Here is a 19,585-nt window from a genome sequence, read left to right on the forward strand (position 1 = left end):
ATGTGGAACAGATCATCTTCACTCGTAAGAGTTCCCGGTAGCAACAGCCTGTGCCACATTAGCAGTGTTCTCCTTTGTCCTGTGCTTGAGATAATGCCAGTGTTAGCACAGTTGGATATGTGCACTCTTCACCCACACACTGTTGACCTGTCTGCTATGTACTGTCATTGTCTCTCACTTACCAATTGGCAATTCTTGTTCCTCTGCACTTAACAACACTTCACCCAAGCATGTCCCATGACATGTCCCTCAACCCTGGACTTGTGTTGTGTCATAATTGTATGGATTTCACAAATGGGGTCACTGACCTGGACATTGTAAATATAGAACTACAACACTTGTAAATAAACACCTCCTACACAAACAGCATGTCTTTGTGTATTGTGATCCATCTACAATGCTTAGTAATTGTGATGTGTGTAACCATGTCATTAGTCACAGAATATCGGTACAAGAGAGCAGGACTGTGGGGGCACATAGCTACACATAAGCTCCCTAACATGACAAGTGTTAATGCTGGTACCAGTAGAATACATTGGTGTGATACAGATGTACTTAACCTCATTAGTGATTGCCATCTGTCAGTTTTGCATTTACCGATGGTTGTTGCTTTTGGTATGGTGCACCTGCAGCCCTTGCTGCATATGTTCTCATCCATACTAATGTGCATACCACAGACGTGTCCGTGCAATGAGTGAGGTCATGTTTACTTTGTGTCAAGGCTGTGCCCCATGGCAGTGGCAGAACAGATTACCATGGATAGACTGTGCAGGCTCAACTTCTTCCATTGGTTAATATCACTGGGCAATTCATGATGACCATAGTTACCAATGATGTCCACCCCTCATAACACATGTTCCATGCAGCCATTGACACTCTAACACTGAGTTGTGACAGTGTTCAGTTCAAACATGACTTAATTTCTATTTTCAACATCCCCAAACTCAGGTGTGGGCCCCTACATACATCCTATTTGGACATGATGTAGTTGGGTGTGATGAGCTATTGATTAGCAATTTGGCAACGTGCATATACAGTATAGGTTATGGTCCATGGATTGTGTCCTTCAGTTGTCTCACACCAGTGATCAGCTGTAAGTGATGTGTGTGATGGTGGCAGTACAATGTTACACATCACAAATGATGTCACAACATCACTTGTCAGATTAGTAACTGTTACATACTTCCTGAAGTAAGACTCACGTTCCTATGGTATATGTAGTGGAGATTGAATAGACTAAAGCAAGATTGGTTGTATATGTGAAGTGTTTATTTACATACTTAACATGGTGATTTCAGTGATTCTTATGTGTAAAAGTTGTCAACAGTGTGCTGTCTCCGGCGTACCCCAGCAGCTGTGTTGTGCTGTTCCCCCTCCACATTGTCAGCACCATCTTCCTCCACCTCCTCAGGCAGGTCGGCAACCTGGTCATACATTGGCACGTTCATTCGCATACATATGTTGTGCAGGATGGCACATGTGAGGGTCATTTTACACACAATGGGTGGGGTGTAAAGGAGGCTGTCTCCTGTCAGGTCCAGGCATCTGAATATAGATTTCAGGATGTCAAATGTCCTTTCCACCACATTGCATGACTGACGGTGTCCCTCATTGTAGGCACACTCTGCTGCTGTGTTTAGATTTGCAAATGGGGTCATCATCCACGGCTGGATGCCATAACCCTAATCAGCTGCAAAGGATGAAAGATGTAAGCTGTTACAGCTTGCAACAGGTTTTGTATGTAGCATGGCAGTTGTCAGTTGGAGTTGGTTGTGACTCAGACATGTTTGTGGTAAGGTGTGAGTTCCTGGCCTTGTGCTAAGTTTTCTTAGCACTGTTTTGTTGGACATGAAAATCTTGGGAATTGACTCAAGGACCTTGGACATATCATCAGGATTCCTAACTGATGCTCAGTATGTATGTACCATGTGCTGCATAGTGCATCTTTGTAGCAGAGTGCTATTACTAGAGGGGACATGACACATCCTTGCAACACAATGGGGTCAGATGTGGTGACAACATGGTAGTGCCATACAAAGCCTGGACATCCCAGCCATTTTGACATGTGTCAGTATAGATGAAGTGCCACAGTTAAGCCCATTTTAATGAGTAAGTGACAGTGCATAACACAGCTCCGAAACGGGCAGCACTGTGCTGCATCATTTTCACTATGCAGGAATGCACCATGTGTAATATGTTACAAGGCAACCCTTTGTTGTTCCCTGCGCCAGCTCCTAAATGCAACCATGCACCAAGACTGCCAACATTTCACCAGTGTGCTTGGGTGGCTTCCCTGTGGAGGTGGATTTCTCTATATATATACTTTTTTCATGGGCAATTAGCTCTTTCTGTGTGTGAAGCAGTCTGCAGCATGCGTAGGTGGCACATTCATTTGAGGTCAAATACCAGTCAACTTCCTTATTGCAACCTGTAAATGCCACTCCTGGGGCGGTCTTTGATGTTGGCACTGCCTCAGGTTTTAGGTGACACCTACATCTGAGTCAGCTTGATCATGCTATGTATCTTGTGGTGACACACCTGCAGCAACACACATTGCACGTCCCTTCCACGCACAGTGCAGTGTGGGAGGGGGCCCTATTTCCAATGTGGCCTCAAGTCACAAAAGAGTGGTCATCTGCCAACTTGTACAGACAGTGCAGACCATGACAATTCTACCAGGGGCTCTTACATATGTCCCTTAGTGATCTTGAGTGGCAGCTGATGTTTGTGCCAGCCATCAGGTGTCCAAGGGTGTGTTTCCCATTGTGTCTGGATAATCTACATTACTACCAGTGTCTCTCCTATCTTCCAATACATGAATCATCAATTATACTGTCAACACAGGCACAGTGCAGGCTATGGGATGGGGCTCAGCTACTTTGCAAATGTGTCCCATAGCACGGCGCATGTAAGGTCAATAATGTCCTAAATACTCCTACAAGGACCCAATATACCATCCATGATCTGCACTAACAGTGACTCTGCCCCATTGTGGGCTATTTATTGTTTACGGCACAGACATGATGGTGTTGTGGGACAGTAAGTGATGCATGTGAGGTGGCACTACAGTAGGTGTGGTGCCACTTCTCACAAATCTGGCACATGGTATGTGATGGCAGTTATATGGTATTCCTATGTGTGTCACCCAATGCATCAGGCAGATGTAAATGCACACTACAGGTAAGTCAGGTTTTTGAGGATGAGATGTAGTTGGTAATGGCACCAGTTGTCTGGCATTGGATGTTTGTTGTGGGAGAGGCTTTCACGGTCTGAATTAAGAAGTCTGTGCCTATGTGTGACTTTTGTTACATGCGCATGGTGTATGCCATTGACATTGCTATGCTATTCTTTGTTTGGTGTAATGTGTGTGTGATGTGCATGTAGTGGCCAACCTGTGGGCATTTGTAGTGGTTTGTGGACATCTTCTGTTAGCCAAGGGTACATGTCTCCACCTGTTCTTCACGTGGTGTACCCTGTCAAGTTGTGGGTGTGTTACGTAAACGTGGATGTATGTGTTTGTGCTTTGCACTGATTGTGCTGTACTACAGCATGATGCATATGTATTGTTAGCTGCACATCTGTGTAACCCTGGCCATGTGTTTTGGAGTGGTGTATGTCTTGTGTGTCCTACAGGGTTGGTGTGTTGTGTGTATATTGCTAGGTTTGTTGACTTACCCACAAGTAGGCCATTGCCATATTGGCCATCCTGGAAGTGTTTGTTGATCCTGCTGTGCCTGAATATGTAGGCGTCATGGACACTACCAGGATACTTGGCTAAAATGTTTGTTAATAGTCCACGGTGGTCCACTACGGCCTGCACATTTATGGAACACGTATGCTTCTGGTTTCTGTATAAATGTTCTGTTGCAGCCTATTGCACCCAGAAGCTGTGGGAAGCCAGCAAATTGGTAAAATCCCTGTTTTATCTCCTGATGCATTTGCTGGGTGTTGGAGAAGCAGATGTGACGGGGTGTCAGAGAGATGATTGCATCTAACACCTTTGGAAGCAAGACTGAGAAAGACGGCTGTGACACACCAGCAAACAGTTCACACGTTGTCTGGAATGAGCCACTTGCCAGCATATGCAGGACAGCTAGCAGCTTTGTTACAAGTGGTATATTATGTGGTGTCTGCAGGCTGGCTGTGATCTGTGGCTCAATGTGGTGCAGAGGGTGTAGTATGCCTTGCCAGTTGAGTTGGTATGTTCTAATGAGGTCTTGTTCCCTGAGCCCAAGGATGGTTGTTCTGTTCCTGAATATCCTCTCCTGTCTGCTGCATTGCCTTTGTGGGTGGCATAGTGGTGGTTGTGGTTCCTGCAGTAGTGGTGATGGTTGCTGTTGTTGTCCTTTGCGTCGTCTCCTGAGCTGGACCAGTATCACTTACATCTTGTCCTGTGGGTTGCCAATTTGCTTCTGTGTGTTTTCCTTAAGTAGTGGTATGTGGGCCTTCTTTTTAACGCCTAGTCTGACCCAGGTGTTAAAATTTGACACAAATCGGGCCTAACGTCATTTTCGTGGGTCTGCCTCCCACCCGTGCGCCATTTTTGCACGGGAGGATAAATATGGCGCTAGGTGCTTAGAGTCATTTTTGGGATGGGAACGACTCCCTTGCATCTCATTAATGCAAGGTGGTTTCACTCATCCAAAAACTGACGTTAACTCCAATATTTTGACGCTAGACGGGTCTAGCGTCAATATATAAATATGGAGTTAAGTTTGCGCTGAATGCGCATCAAATAAAATGACGCTATTTCAGCACAAACTGTGTATAAATATGGGCCTTAGTTTAGGGCTCGTAAAATTAAGGAATATTCTAAGTAGGCATAATATATTGAAAGAACTCTCTGCTAGCGAAACAACTTTGCACATCTCTAAGCAATAATATGCTACATAACCCACCTGACTAACAAACAATTGTTAGAAAATGCAATATGCTAAGCACATGACATACGGCTGCTTTACAAAATGGCACAAATCAATGCCACGTTCCTATTGTGTACACTAGTACAGTGGTGCATACACTAGTACAGTGGTTCTTAACCTGTGGTCCAATGACACCTGGGTTTCTGCAACACCTACTCAAAGAGCCACAAGCACTAAGAAAATTAAATGATAGTAGCATAGTATAGTAGCGTATTTAAATAAAGAAGAAAAATGCAAATTGAAAAAATTCCAGCTGCAAATAAGGAGTTTGAAATTGGAGGATAAAAATGAAATTGGAATCCTTAGACTGATTTGTGAGAGCAGTGTAAGTACATCAACAAGAATATAGTATGAACGATGGGAATATAGTATGAAAGATGGGTGGCCTCAACTAAATTTAGAAAAGCTCCTACCTTTCCATTTAAATTATAATTCTGATTTTTTGTATTTGTTAGTGAATTATATATTTCATATTTTTTTCAATTTGTTTGATGAATGTTTGTTTCTGTATTTTTGTGTATTGTTTTGTAGGTCAAATGATTGCTTACCCCTTTCTAATGGCAAACGTACTGTACTGAGATGTTTGTACAAAAGCTATTTCGTTGTGTTTTTTTTGTTTACCTTATCACAGCTGTGTGTATATATGATTGTCTATTAAGGAGTGACTTGGCTTGTGTAATTTACTGTTGCCAGGTGTTAGTTCTATGATCTGTCTTTGGCTCTGCATATGTGTTATCGAGCCTTAGGTAAGGTGGACCTCTCTTTTCTATATTCATACATTTCCTCCCCCTACTTTATGGAGGAATACAAATATACATTATATATTCTTCGTCAATAAGTGTTCCATTGATATTTTTTCTAGAGGATGAGTTTTTATTTAATGAAAGGACTGCTCTCCCACACCTGACTGTTGGGAAAATGACATTTGCAGAGGTTTTTAGGCACTCTCTTTTTACGTTTTTTGTATTATTTGTATATAGTTACACTGCATTACTTTTTTTGATGGGTTTATGCCTTCTAGGGGCTAACTTTATGGTTACATGACCATGCTTCTTACAAATGATATTTTGGTTATGGTGCCCTCTAGGGGCTGTTTTGAGCATTACAGTCTGATGCCAAACGTTTATTTCTGATAAAGGTTTTAATGATAATTGTATATGTCCTAATAATCACTTCTTATTACAGTTATGACTATAATTCAAGCTAATTTAACATCCTTGTTACACTATGACTGTTTGAACACTTCTGATATGTTTGGATGACCCCTCTCTTTTATTTCTTCTCTGTGGTTGTCTTGTGTCTTTTTGGGGGGAATTGTGTTAGCCAGCGAGCAACTCTGATGGTGGGGCGGTGAAAGTGGTATTTTATTGAAATTAGCGTGGCAGATTTAAATTAGGATGCAGAATGGCAACATTTTCATTTTTGCTGCAGATAGAGGAAGAAGGTAAATGGAAGTGTTTTAGTTATATGCAGGGACACTGGAAATATAAAGCAGGAAAAGACTAAATTGTGAGGCACGGTTGACCAATGTATGTGGCAAGAAAAGTCCAGTTATAAATTTACTATGCCAATAGCACATGCAAGACCTATTGCATTGCAATTGCTTGTTTGCTTAGGTTAGCAGTTGTACTTAATCTGTGGTTACAGAACAGCATCCCCTTCCATGTCTCTCAGCGGCTTGAAAGCCTCAAGGAACTCAGAGAATAAAAGACCCAACTAAATGCTGGAATAAAGTGCTGCAGGACTGACAGACTAGGACTAATTAGATCTGACTCAGTTAAGGGTCTGGCTTTCTGAGCCCTGTATCTAAGTAGCACCATGAATGCCCTGCTGCCTGAATCACAGATGAAAGGTATTTTATTGTGGTGCGGGTGAGAGGAGGAGTTAGCCTCATTATACACAGATGTCCGTAATACATTGCATCAGGCCACTGAGGCCCTTGAGCTTACAGTGACAGGGGGCCGCCAGAACACAGCATCTATTTGAGATTTTGCGACAGGGCCCAGGACAGGATTAGTTGAAATTGGGACACGTTTTTTTATATTGCTATGACATCTTAGAAAGTAACCAAAAGCACTGTGAGTATTTAAGAGAATACTGAAAAATAAACCAGTATAAGATGAGCTTCTGCAGTTTAAGAGTATTGCCAGCAGGCTGCACACAGTTAATATAGGCTGGCAGAAAATGTGCAGAAACATTGTTTGAGTGGTTATACTGCTTTCAAACGTTATATTTTTAGTAACAACAATCAGACTGTAACAAGTACAGGCTTCGATTAAAAAGACACGTTCCAGAACTGGCAACAATCTTACAGTACCCCTCAAGAAAAATAACTCATTGTCACCTTGAAGCTTAAAATGACGTCATCGATTAAAGCCTATCCTGGCTCCCAGACAACCTTTAGATTGGCTGATTAACCTCTGGCACTTCTTTCAGATGTCATATACCTTGGAGAGAAGGCTTGTTTCTTCTTTAGCTGTCAACCCCATATTTCCCTTCCAGCGTGAGGCAACTCAAGGTCCACATTAATGGTTCAGGAATGGAGGAATTACAATAGATTGTGTGGGAGCTGTTTTGCCAAAATTAAAAAAGCTTGAGAATATCGATCCCAATAGATTCTGCAAACTTTTACCTCTGATTGTAATATACAATTTCATTTTAAACCTAACCAGGAAGTTCCCATTTAATAATTAAAAGATATTAAGCAGTCAGTGTTATGATAACAATAAAGGGAACGAAAACGATACTTATCATCCATTTTAACTTAGCATATTTCAGCTCAGGCACATGGCAATGATTGACTGACATAAAGGCATACAGTTTCGGGGCTATGGGGATAACTAAGCATAGGCCATGGAGATCAGCTAAACCAAAATTGGCTAAATCACAAGATTTTGAGTTTGAATTAAAGTGTATAAAAATGGCCCATTTGCTCACTTTGAGGCCTTTTGGATGCAGCTCACCACTTTTAGAGAGTCTTTAGAGTCCTTGACATGCTGTCAGTAATTCAAAACTCACTGTTTGGAGTATGAGTGAAAGTCTACGAAATTTGCCAATTTGGTCATTTTGAGGTCTTAAACGTGTCTTTTCACTATAGGGGATGATGTAAACAACATTTGGAGTCATTTTTTGCTCAGGCGAAAAATACAGATTTTTGATGAAAATTGATGCCTCAAAAAAGTACAATACATTCAGTTTTCGAATGATACAGCTTTCGACTATTTATGAGTTTTGGATGTCGATCTTCAATTTTTGACCTAAAGTGCCATCTGATCTGATCTGCCAAGAGCAGGCTCCTTCTTCTCCTTTATTCTAATTATGTCTTACTCAGTCACAAAACAGGTAAATTTTTCAACATGTATGTAAAAAAAAACTCATGCCAGAAAAGCTTGGCTTGCTATGACAAGCCGTGTGACAATGTAACATATTATAGGGTAGCCCAGTGTCCCCTAGGAAAAAGATGATATTGGTAGGGATAATGCATTTTCTTTCTTGGTTTTCAATATATATAGTGCAAGTTAATCGATGTCTGCACTGATTTCACAAATTTAAGCATTCACAAGAAGTGGGGGGGGGTCAAACAATAACGTATACCAAATGTATTGTTTGTTCATAAGGTTAGGGAACTCCAAGGTAACTTGCGCTATTCTTATCATGTATGGCAGGGGGGTACTTTATCCCTTATAATAAATGGTCAGACCATCACCTTTCCCACAAACCACTTAAATCATTCTTACTAAGTTCTTTTATATAAAAGAGAATGCATGTTTGCAAACATGAAGAATAAAAACAGAGTATATAGTGGTAAATAAATACACCAATTTGATTCAAAAACTTTATTCATTCATAAAAATATGACCACCAAAAGTAAAATACCATCATATATAACAAAACATCCCAAAAAATAATAAAATGATTAAAAATTGTAAAATAAAATAAGACAACACATTCCATCTTAAGGTTGAAATTGTGCTTAATACATTAAAAAAATCTGTCTTAAAATAGACAATGTAATTAGTGCAGCGCTACACAGCAATAGTGCAAAAGATATTTGTCTAGCAGGAGTAAAAGCAGCGACATATAGAGAGAACTAACAAGCATCATAAAAGCTGCCCAAGCAAATTCCTTGCCTTTAACACCAGCCGCAGGAAAGTAAATACAATAAACACAATTTCCTCTTATGCCAAGGACTGCAGGTAGTGCAGGGCTGCTGCGCAATAATGCGGGAAGTGCTTAATCAGTAAATGTTTCAAAACACGGGATCTGCAATTCAAAAGAAAGGTACAAAAAAGGTACATGTAAAGTGCTGTGTGCTGATTTCTGGTCACATGGACATGGTGAAAGATCGTGTGACCAGTCGTTGTAACAGGGGAAGGTAGTGCAGGGCTGCAGTGCAAGAATGCTGGGAGTGCTTAATAAGTATAGGTTTCAAAACACGGGATCTGCAATTAGAAAAAAAAGGTACAAAAAAGGTACATGTAAAGTGCTGTGTGCTGATTTCTGGTCACATGGACATGGTGAAAGATTGTGTGACCAGTCGTTGCACCAGGGGAAGGTAGTGCAGGGCTGCTGTGCAAGAATGCTGGGAGTGCTTAATAAGTATAGGTTTCAAAACACGGGATCTGCAATCAGAAAAAAAGGTACAAAAAAGGTACATGTAAAGTGCTGTGTGCTGATTTCTGGTCAAATGGACATGGTGAAAGATCGTGTGACCAGTCGTTGCACCAGGGGAAGGTGACTAGTCTATCAAATAGGCTGAATCCAAACTTGAGAATGATAAGTGACGATAGTGCTGTAACTCATCAAACAAGAACAGCTGAATGTTCCTAAGTGGCTTGAGCTGCAAATATAAAGCAGCAGAGGAGGACTCTGTTACCTTTGACCACCTCTTGCCCTCCCAGTCAGTATAGCACTTGGTCCTCAGCGATTTTTTAATCCACTGTGGAAAGAGTTCGAGACGGGTCATCAAACAGATCCCGCCTACCCAAGGTCATGGCAGTGTTCTTAATGGCCCTCAACCAGAGAATCTCTAAGCCCTGGGAAAGAGTCAGACAGGCCTCAATTAACATTCTGTTCAAAGCTAGGGCCTCATTTGTCCAACCCCTGGCTACTATATTATTGGGCATGTTCTTAAAATATCCTCAAGGTATAAAACCCTTATCTCCCTGTGACACAAATATTTTAAAAATCTGTGAGATATTTGCTGCAAAAATATATTAGAATCAGTTTGATACAAGTAATTTTTTTTAAAGGACCTAGTAGTGTGTAGAAACATACAGAGTCTAACTTTCTGTAACTACCTAAGGGGTGCAGAAACTAAACATGTTGCCACACATATCTCCTTTCTGAGTGTCACTGTGCAGCTAGAAAAACAGAACAGAAAGAAAAAGGCACACTTTGTCTTATTGTATAAAAAGCTGCTTCAAATATGTTCTGTGACCTGCCTTTTCTCTCAGCTGCTTGCTCTGGCAGCAGGCATTGTGACATCAGAACCCCACTCTAATAAGTTATTGAAGTTGAGTTCTGACGTCTTTTCTTTATAATCGGCGACTGGTTGCTTCACAAGTCACCAATTATAAGGAAATTACAAACAAGTTTTCAGAAAGGGATTACAGAATCCAATGTATTGTAGACAGATAATTATAAGGCACTATATAGTGTGATGACAAACAGTAAAGTGCACAACATTGTTTTCATACAAACATATAAAAAAAATCACAGCAAGCCAACCACATACAAAAATTATATGATAAGTAATTCAATGCCCTTATGATGATGCTTCATGCATGTGTTGAAGCAGATTTGCTAATTTAGAAAATTATTAATGATATATATGTGTTTACTAATGGAAAATGCGTAGAGAAATTAATCATAGTGAAAATAATGTGCACGTTTGAAAATGTGCCCTCGGTGTGTGATCACCATGTGTGCTAAAATGACTGAAAATGTGCAAAATAATGAAAAGATATGAGAAAAATGTAATAATATGTCATAATGAGATGTATAACCTATGTTTTCCATTAATTTGTAGAGTTAAGTTAGCTGAACTGAGGGCCTAGTCTCCTTAGACCTCACACACTGAGAGTAGAAAACAGTAACCGTGTTTGTTCCGAAGTTGCTGTGGACTTAGCCTTTACCCGCTCAATGTTAAAGTCGCTTAGCTAGAATATTCTGCAATGTACCAGCGGACAGGAGATGATGAAGACAATTGGATACAATTATGTGTAGAGTAGGCTAAATGTACTTTCCCAGGACTTGAACAATGTAGCCACTGACTGAACAGGAACATGCAACACTTTTGATGCCTTAAGGGCCGGATGAGGAGAACATCGTAAGAACAACCAATCCGCATCTGGTGAACTGAGACATATGAAAATTAGTAGATTTGGTCAACAAAAACTATAGGTTAAAGTCATATCTGCTGACTGACCGACCAATTAGCAATTAGGGGGATGGACTGAGAGATTCTAATAAAAAGTCATGACAAGGGTAAAATCAGAGAGTTGCGGGGAGAGAATCGATGACGTCAGGAGACGCTGTCCGATGTGCTGATATTGGGCTCATATTCCGTGAGCCTGATCTGTAGCTAACTAATTGATGACCTGAAGATGAAGACTGACTTGTTGCTGATCCATCCTGGATAGGTAGCTATGAAAATATGACTGACACATTTTATGCCTTTTCTTCTAGGTACCAACTGCACTGATTATAGATATTTTTACTTAGATAGATTTTTTACAAATGAATGTTTTCTCAAAAGGTTTTTTGCATCAAGTCCCACATGCTGATGCTAATCTTGTTTAGGTAGGCTGTTGAGGGTGACCTTGACAGTGACAATTGACTGACAGACTTAAGGGCATATTTATACTCTGTTTGCGCCAGATTCACGTCATTTTTTTTAATGCAAATCCAGCGCAAACCTAACTCCATATCTAGCGCCATATTTATAGAGTTAACGTCAGTAGTAGGAAGGGATACCTTTAATCATCATATTAAAAGTGACAGTTATCCCGCCCCCGGAAATGACGTCATTTCCGGTGGCTGGGACTTCCGGTGTCCCTGAAAACCCTCCCCGGAAGTGACGTGGGGGTGTCAAGTGGGATGTGCCCTCATGGTGTCACGTGTTAGCCCCCCTTTTTTTTTTTAAATGTTGCATATAAGGAGCTGGTTAGAACCGGCTGTCAAACCGTGAACCAGGGCTGAAACAGTTTGGCAAGGTGCCATGAAGAGATACAATCCGCTCGCAAGAAAAGCCGCATCCTCAGGGGCCCTGAACACTATTGGCAGATATTACCGGACCCTAGCCCCTCTTGCGATGGATGAGAATGCACAACAGGGTATCCCTGCCACCCAGGATACTGATGTTACCGGTTTTGAAGAGGAACTTTGCTATCGGCATGAAAAGCTCAACCTCAAGGATGTGTCGACCCTGATATCCCCTATTAAGGGGGCCGACAGCGACAGCAATGCCTCGAAAGATGAATTAAGTGTTGCATCTAACTTCATAGACATTGAAGATGTTGAAGAATGTGTAGCACCACCGAATTCGCCCATCTATGAAGACATGGGCGTCCAGGAGGACCCCGAGTCAGAGGCCGTTATTGTACAGCCATCAGGTGTAAGCTCCGGCGATGTTTCTACCCCAATGGACCTCTGCGACTCCCAAGATTTCAGAGGAACCTCTGAGTGTGACGCGAATATGGAGGTTGGTAATGACAGTTTTTTTTTATTTTTATGCCTGTATACTCTAATGTCATACTTTTAACTAATAATGTGTCTTGTGCTTTCTGTTTGAACCCTAGAACGTAGCTGAAGAAAGAGAGCCTCTAGAAGGGTCAACTCCAAAGGTTAACGCCGTAAATTTTTACTGCTTATGCTGTTCCAGACAGTCTGAAAGTATTACAAGCCAGAACAAAGAGCCTCGTAAGAAATGTGTCTGCACCTACACTAGCCGCGATTTTGAAAAGGAAGCTCCGGGCATACCCTGGGCCACCAAATGGCCAGTTAAAGGTTTTGCAGTGGCCACTGTGAACGCTTGTGTTAAACGGGATTATTATGATCTTTGTTACGGGCATAAAATTAATGAGCCTCAACAGGAGGCTCATGAATGTTTATACGATGCATACACAGCAAGAATAATTCGCCACATTTGTAGTCGGATAGACCCTTACCGGGTATATAAGTTGTTAAGGGTTGTGTATGGGCTGTCTGCTGTGAAGAAAGGTGTCCACAGTGATATGATTAAGGTCTTGGCTGCGGCTGTCAATGAGATCCGAGACGCTGCTGAGCCCTGCTCAAAACTCGACCGCATGCACGGGATGTGTCCCCACTTTGACATAAGTATGTTAGAACGGGTTATAGAAAGACGAATGTGTGACATTTATTATAAAAACAGAAGAATGATGTCTTTAGCCCCACGAAAGCTGTTTAAAAAAAATAAAAAAAATAAATAAATAAATAAATAAATAAATAAAATACAAAAGTAGACCATAAATGTGTTACTTAACGCTCCATACTTACTCACTTTTAGGCGGGGAATCCGGGTATCGAGATGCAAGATGTCTATGAGTTACACCCGGGCTACATCTGTATCGGGAGATTGATTTTTGTGCTGGTTAAAGAAAGAATAGCTGAAATACATCCTGTGACTCTGCGGTATCTGAACATTTCGGAACCTTCGGCCTTGTTGCAATGTAGCAGTCATGTGTGTATCGCCAAGTGGTGTATCAATGGACGGCTAAACGCATCTGTTAAATGCCGGACCTCGGACAAAGATCACAATCGAGAGTTAAGACTTTCACCTGAGACGGGGATACACGAGGCTTTGGAGAACATGACTGAAGATTATCTCACAAATAAAGGTTCTGAATGGTCCTGGCTAGAACTGTATGAACTGTTGAATTCAGTCAGTATCCTGAGTGTTCAGAGTTATAGGCGTGGGGAGCGGGAAGTCATGTCTAGAGCTATTGAGAGTATAGCTATAAAAATATCAAAGTTTGTGGCGCTTAGGGTTTGTAAAAGGACATGCTCTGAGTAACATGTGTAGTGGGTGTTGTACTATGTATACGATTGTAAAAAGACCACAGCGGTCCAGCATTATGACATCTATAAGCTATGTAGCACAAAATGTCAAATACACGTTGGTTGTGTAGCCCAGCCGCACTTTTATGTTTTTCATGTTTAATAAAATGACCTTACACAAAAGAGGCGTCTTTCATTTCGTGGTGTTGGTGGGAGACAGCATGACGGATGCGGATTTAAGGAAGCTTTATTACGATAAACATGGGGTTGGAAGTTTCGGAGGCTCCGAAGCTCTATTTAGAAGGGCTCGAGCTGAAAATGAATCTGTAAAACGTGCCAGTGTGAAGACTTGGTTAGCTGGGGAAGAGGCTTATTCGCTGCACAAACCTGCCAGGAGACGCTTTAAGAGGAGGGCCACCGTTGTTAACGCACAGCTCGATTATCAGTGGCAGGCCGACATAATCAGTCTTCAAGATCTAGCAAAACATAACGATGGCGCCATGTATATATTAACAGTCATAGATGTCTTGTCCAAGTACGCCTATGCAGAGGCATTAAACGATAAAAGTGGTACCAGCGTTACATCTGCTTTTAAAGACATCTTCGCTAGCGGGCGTGTGCCCCAGAAACTACAAACAGACTCCGGAAAGGAATTTTTAAACAAACATTTCCAAAAATTATTAGACCAGCACGCTGTTCAACATTTTGTAACGCACACAGAGGTAAAGGCTGCTGTTGTAGAGCGTTTTAACCGTACCCTAAAGTCGAAGATGTGGCGATATTTCACCGCCAACAACACCTACAGATACGTGGATGTTCTAAAGGCTTTTATAGATGTTTATAACGCCACCTACCACAGGACAATCAAAATGGCCCCTGTTAAGGTAACAAGGGATAATTCGTTAACGGTGTGGAGAACAGTGTACGGTGGGCGTCTCACGCCGAAGGTCAAGAAACCGAATTTAAAAGAAGGGGATCATGTCAGGGTTTCAAAGTTGAAGGGGGTCTTCACCAAAGGCTACCAGCAAACATTCAGCGATGAGATATTCATAGTGGAAAGTGTGCAGCTTAAAGAAGGGATATATATTTACAGGTTAAAAGACTACGCTGGGGAAGAGGTATCGGGTGTCTTTTACACCGAATAGTTGCAAAAGGTGCCCTACGATCCGAACAGGGTGTACAGGGTTGAAAAGGTTCTGAAAAGGAAAGGGAGCGGTGCCCGGAGACAGGCGTTGGTCAAATGGCGTGGGTGGCCCGAGAAATTTAACAGTTGGGTCCTGGCCAGCTCATTGCACGGTGTGTGAGGTCAAGCTGTAAGCGCCATGTTGGAGAACTCCCCTTTTTATATCACGCTGCCATCCAATGCTTCGAAGGACATGTTCCCAGACAATCAGATTTCGAGTTATACGGTGAAACTTGCAAAACCAGTGGATTTGAAAGGCCCGTGGGAGGAGGCACTAACGGAAATACAGTACCCTAGAACTTGGAATACCTTTACAAAGGCTGATGTTAAATTTCATATAAAGCGCCCTCAGGATGCCCTGACCTATCACCTGTCTTTCCCACACGGCTATTACCCTACCGTAGCGACGGTAGTCGAGGCCATCAACAAATCTATAGGCAGCATCGAGACGTATGCGAATATATATCTGGTATTGGATTACGTTAGAAGAAAAGTGTTTCTTAAAGCCCCAGAGCTCAGTACTGTGTTTAAATGTAGTGGTAAATTACAACGGGTTTTAGGGACCGTACAACATCAGCAAAGGCAGGTGGATCCAGACCCTACATGTCCCGATATTAACGGAGGATTTTATACACTCTACGTTTATAGCGATATTGTAGAGCCGCAGAGGGTCGGGGACAGTTATTCACCTTTGTTGAGATGGGTCCCTGTGCAGGGCGAAAATAACACGATGGTTAATATACAACATCACAAACTCGACTATGTTGCAATTTCTAAAAACCATTTTGACACTATAACCATCATGGTGTACAACGATCAGTCGGAGCCGGTTGCCTTTTAATACGGGAAAGTTATTGTCAAGCTTCATTTAAGGCCACGACGCGAAGGTGACTATTAGACAGCTGCAATGGTCATCATGAAAACCTACGGGGATCCCTCTATGTACAGGGACTATTATAGAGTTCAGGCGGGGTATGGAGGCCCCCAGCCCTACTTTCAAGGGGCTCCGGTTATGTATGGGGCGGGATTGGGTGGTTTCTTCCGGAGCATGTTTAGGAGAGCCATGCCCTTTTTGAGAAGAGGGTTCGAAATTGCAAAACCTCATGTTAAAGCGGCTGCTACAAACATCGCCCAGGATGTCGTGGGTAGTGTAACGTCTGCAGTAGCTGAACGCATGAAAAGACAGCCACAAGAAGGAGCGGGGTTGCTGTATAAAGCGCATGGTGGTGTTAAAAGGAAGCGCAGGGCTTCGAGGCGTAGGGGTCCACCAAGGCCCTATAAGAAGCGCCGGACTACTTCAAAAGGCCCTCACAAAAGAAGAGCCATAAGACGGAAGAGATCGACCAGGAAAAAGAGAACTCGTTCTAGTGCAAATATTTTTTAAAACATCGATCATGGCCTTCGTACACTGTGCATCGGGTGAATGTGCCAAATCTGAGTTAGATCTGTTTTCTCTCAAACCCACACAGACCAGCATTGAAAACTGTTTTTTCATGGAAGTGTCGCCGATGGCCGCTCTGACACCCTTTGCACCGATAGAGTTTTATGTGTCGGGGTCCACGGATATGTACCTTGATCTCAACAACACTCTCCTGCACCTCGTCTGTAAAATAACCAAAGCGAACGGTGACAACATCGAGGATGATGCTAGAGTGGCCCCGATAGCCTACCCCATCGCAACAATGTTTAATCAAGTGGACATTAACCTAGGCGATCGCCTCGTCACACAGAGTGATAACATGTATGCCTACAGGGCCTACATAGAGAGTATTCTAAATTATAGTCGCGATGCGCTGGACACACATCTTTCAGCGGGGCTCTTCTACCGAGATACCGAAGCGCATTTGGAGAACACGGCTTTGGACGGGGACAATGAGGGATTTAAAAAAAGAGCCCGCTTCGTCGCCGGCAGTAGGCATTTTGACCTCCTGGGGCGCGTACATTCAGACCTTTTCTTCCAAGACAAACTGTTAGTCAACGGTATCGATCTTAAGATCAAACTCAATCGTAACAAAGACGCTTTCTGTCTCATCAGCGGTGATGCAGAGCAGTATAAACTGGTTATATTGTCAGCGAGCCTGTTTGTAAAGAGAGTGAAAGTGTCCCCAAGTGTCAGACTGGCCCATGCTGAAGCTTTACAATTATTGAACGCCAAGTATGCCATTGAAAGAGTTGCTCTGAAGATATTCAGCATCCCCGCCGGAACCCGATTAACGCAGCAGCAGAATCTATTTCTGGGGCAATTACCGAAACTCATCATCATAGGGTTTGTGGACAATACCGCTTTTAGTGGCGTCTACAACTCAAACCCTTTCAACTTCAAACACTATGATATCAACTATGCTGCTCTGGTTCACGAGGGCGCCGTGATCCCCGCAAAACCTTTCACGCCGAATTTTGGAACATCAAATTTTGTCCGGGAATATCTAGGACTGGTCTCGATAACAGGGAAACAGCTGAGGGACTCTGGAGTAGTTGTTTCAAGAGAAGGGTATGCTGCCGGCTACACTCTGTTTGCGTTCGACCTGACGCCTGACATGGAAGACGGCGACCATTACAACCTGATCAAAAACGGAAATCTAAAAGCGGAAATACGTTTTACACAGGCACTGGCGGCCAATGTGAACATGGTTGTGTTCTCGGTATTCAACAGCGTTATCCAGGTCAACCACGCCTGTCAGCTTATGTTTGACTACCATTGAAAGAGTGTAAAATAAAAATATATATATATATATTTTTTTTTAATATATAAAATGGACACTACGGAGATACGGGACTTCTTAAGTAGACATAAACATGCTAAGAAATACTTTCTAGGGGTATACCCTAGCGATGGACTACCTGAAAAGATAGGTCCAGAAAGGCCCCGCACCCTCGTCTTTAACACCGATCCCCATTACAGGTGTGGTGCACATTGGGCGGCTCTGTTTCTGGATGTGGACAAGGTTATAGTGTTTGATAGTTTAGCCGAATTCCCTGAGCATAGTATTTATACAAAGCCGATATTCAAATATGTAAAAAAAGCATCACCCACTGTTGTGTATAATAAACTTTGGGTACAGGATCCTATGGCCATCACATGTGGGGAACATTGTATATACTTTATTAGTAAAATGTCTGAAGGTATAACGTTTAGAAATTTTTTTAATCTGTACTCAGACGATCTAGTAAACAACGATGGTGTTGTTATGAAATATGTGAATGAAAACTCCAGGACAATGTCGCACGTTGTTAAAGCAGAATATGGTCTTTGTCAAAAGTGTAAGGTACTGTAAAGCTGTTATTTGTACTTATGTGTGCCTAAAATAAAAAACATCTTAAACATGCTTTCATCCTTGACATTTTTTTTTTAATTCACACTGCGCACATTTTCAAACCATTTATAAACAAAAAGATGGCAGACTACTGATGAAAATTTAAAAGTGTTTATTACAAGCATTTTTCAACACTAACATTTACAAGGTTAAACATATAAAATGAAGCACAATTTTTCGAACCGTAAAAACTTTTAACAAAAACTGTACAGGTGTGCAAAATTAGAGCGGTAGCCAGGTGTTCATTTTGAATAGTCTCTTTTTAGGCTCCATAGGAAGAGCAGCACTGTTCCGAACGGGTGTTAGTTGTGGAAAGAAAGGCGATGTCGATATAGCGGGGCTCCTTGTAAAAACAGCTGGGGCCGGATCTTTTAATCTTTCAAGCTTACGGCGATTCTCTGCATTACCGATAATCGTGGAGGGAATGTTGAGTTCCGCAGCTGCACTTAGGAACTGCTCCCAGCCTCTAGGAGCGTCTTGTGTCGATAGGGTTTTACCGTGTGTGAGACCCCGGACCAGATCATACATATGGGAACCAGCAACCGGCTGCCCTTTGTAAACGAATTCACCATGGTCGTTCCAGGTGGTCAAATCTTTAGTAGTAGTCATTTTACTGAGCAACATTTGAGCAGCCCCTCTATATTTCTGACTGATATTTTTTAAAAGGTCTAAGACAAAGGCATTCGTTGTGTGTGTGGGGCCTATGTCTTGAGACGCCGTAGAGGGTCCTGGCTGCTATTCAGCATCTGGGGTATACAGTGTCAGTTTGTTTTTTTCAGAGTTTAGCTGCTTGTAGTATTGTAGAAAGTTTTGAAGGGCTCCTGAGTAAAGCCCTGCTTTGTCGTGGGGTTTTAAATCAGTTCGGTTCAAAATGGCTTTGATTTCAGCATCGAGACGCTGCGTTTCGTTTTTGCGTATGTCCCAGACATCCGTGTTAGAAGGGCCAAGATGTTCCAGCTGTTGCCGTGGTACGAGGTACATTTTGTGGGCGTGCTCCATCAGGACCTCGACAGTAACCCTGTGATTAGGGGTATAGCTATACCTAACAGCGACCCTAGAAAGCCTCCTGACTGTTTGAACAGTTTTCTTTTGGAAAGGAGCGATGCCCTCTTATTGCTGAGCTTCTTAATAATGTGGCGCTTCTT

Source organism: Pleurodeles waltl, chromosome 5 (genome assembly GCF_031143425.1).
Source record: "Pleurodeles waltl isolate 20211129_DDA chromosome 5, aPleWal1.hap1.20221129, whole genome shotgun sequence".
NCBI lineage: Eukaryota > Metazoa > Chordata > Amphibia > Caudata > Salamandridae > Pleurodeles > Pleurodeles waltl.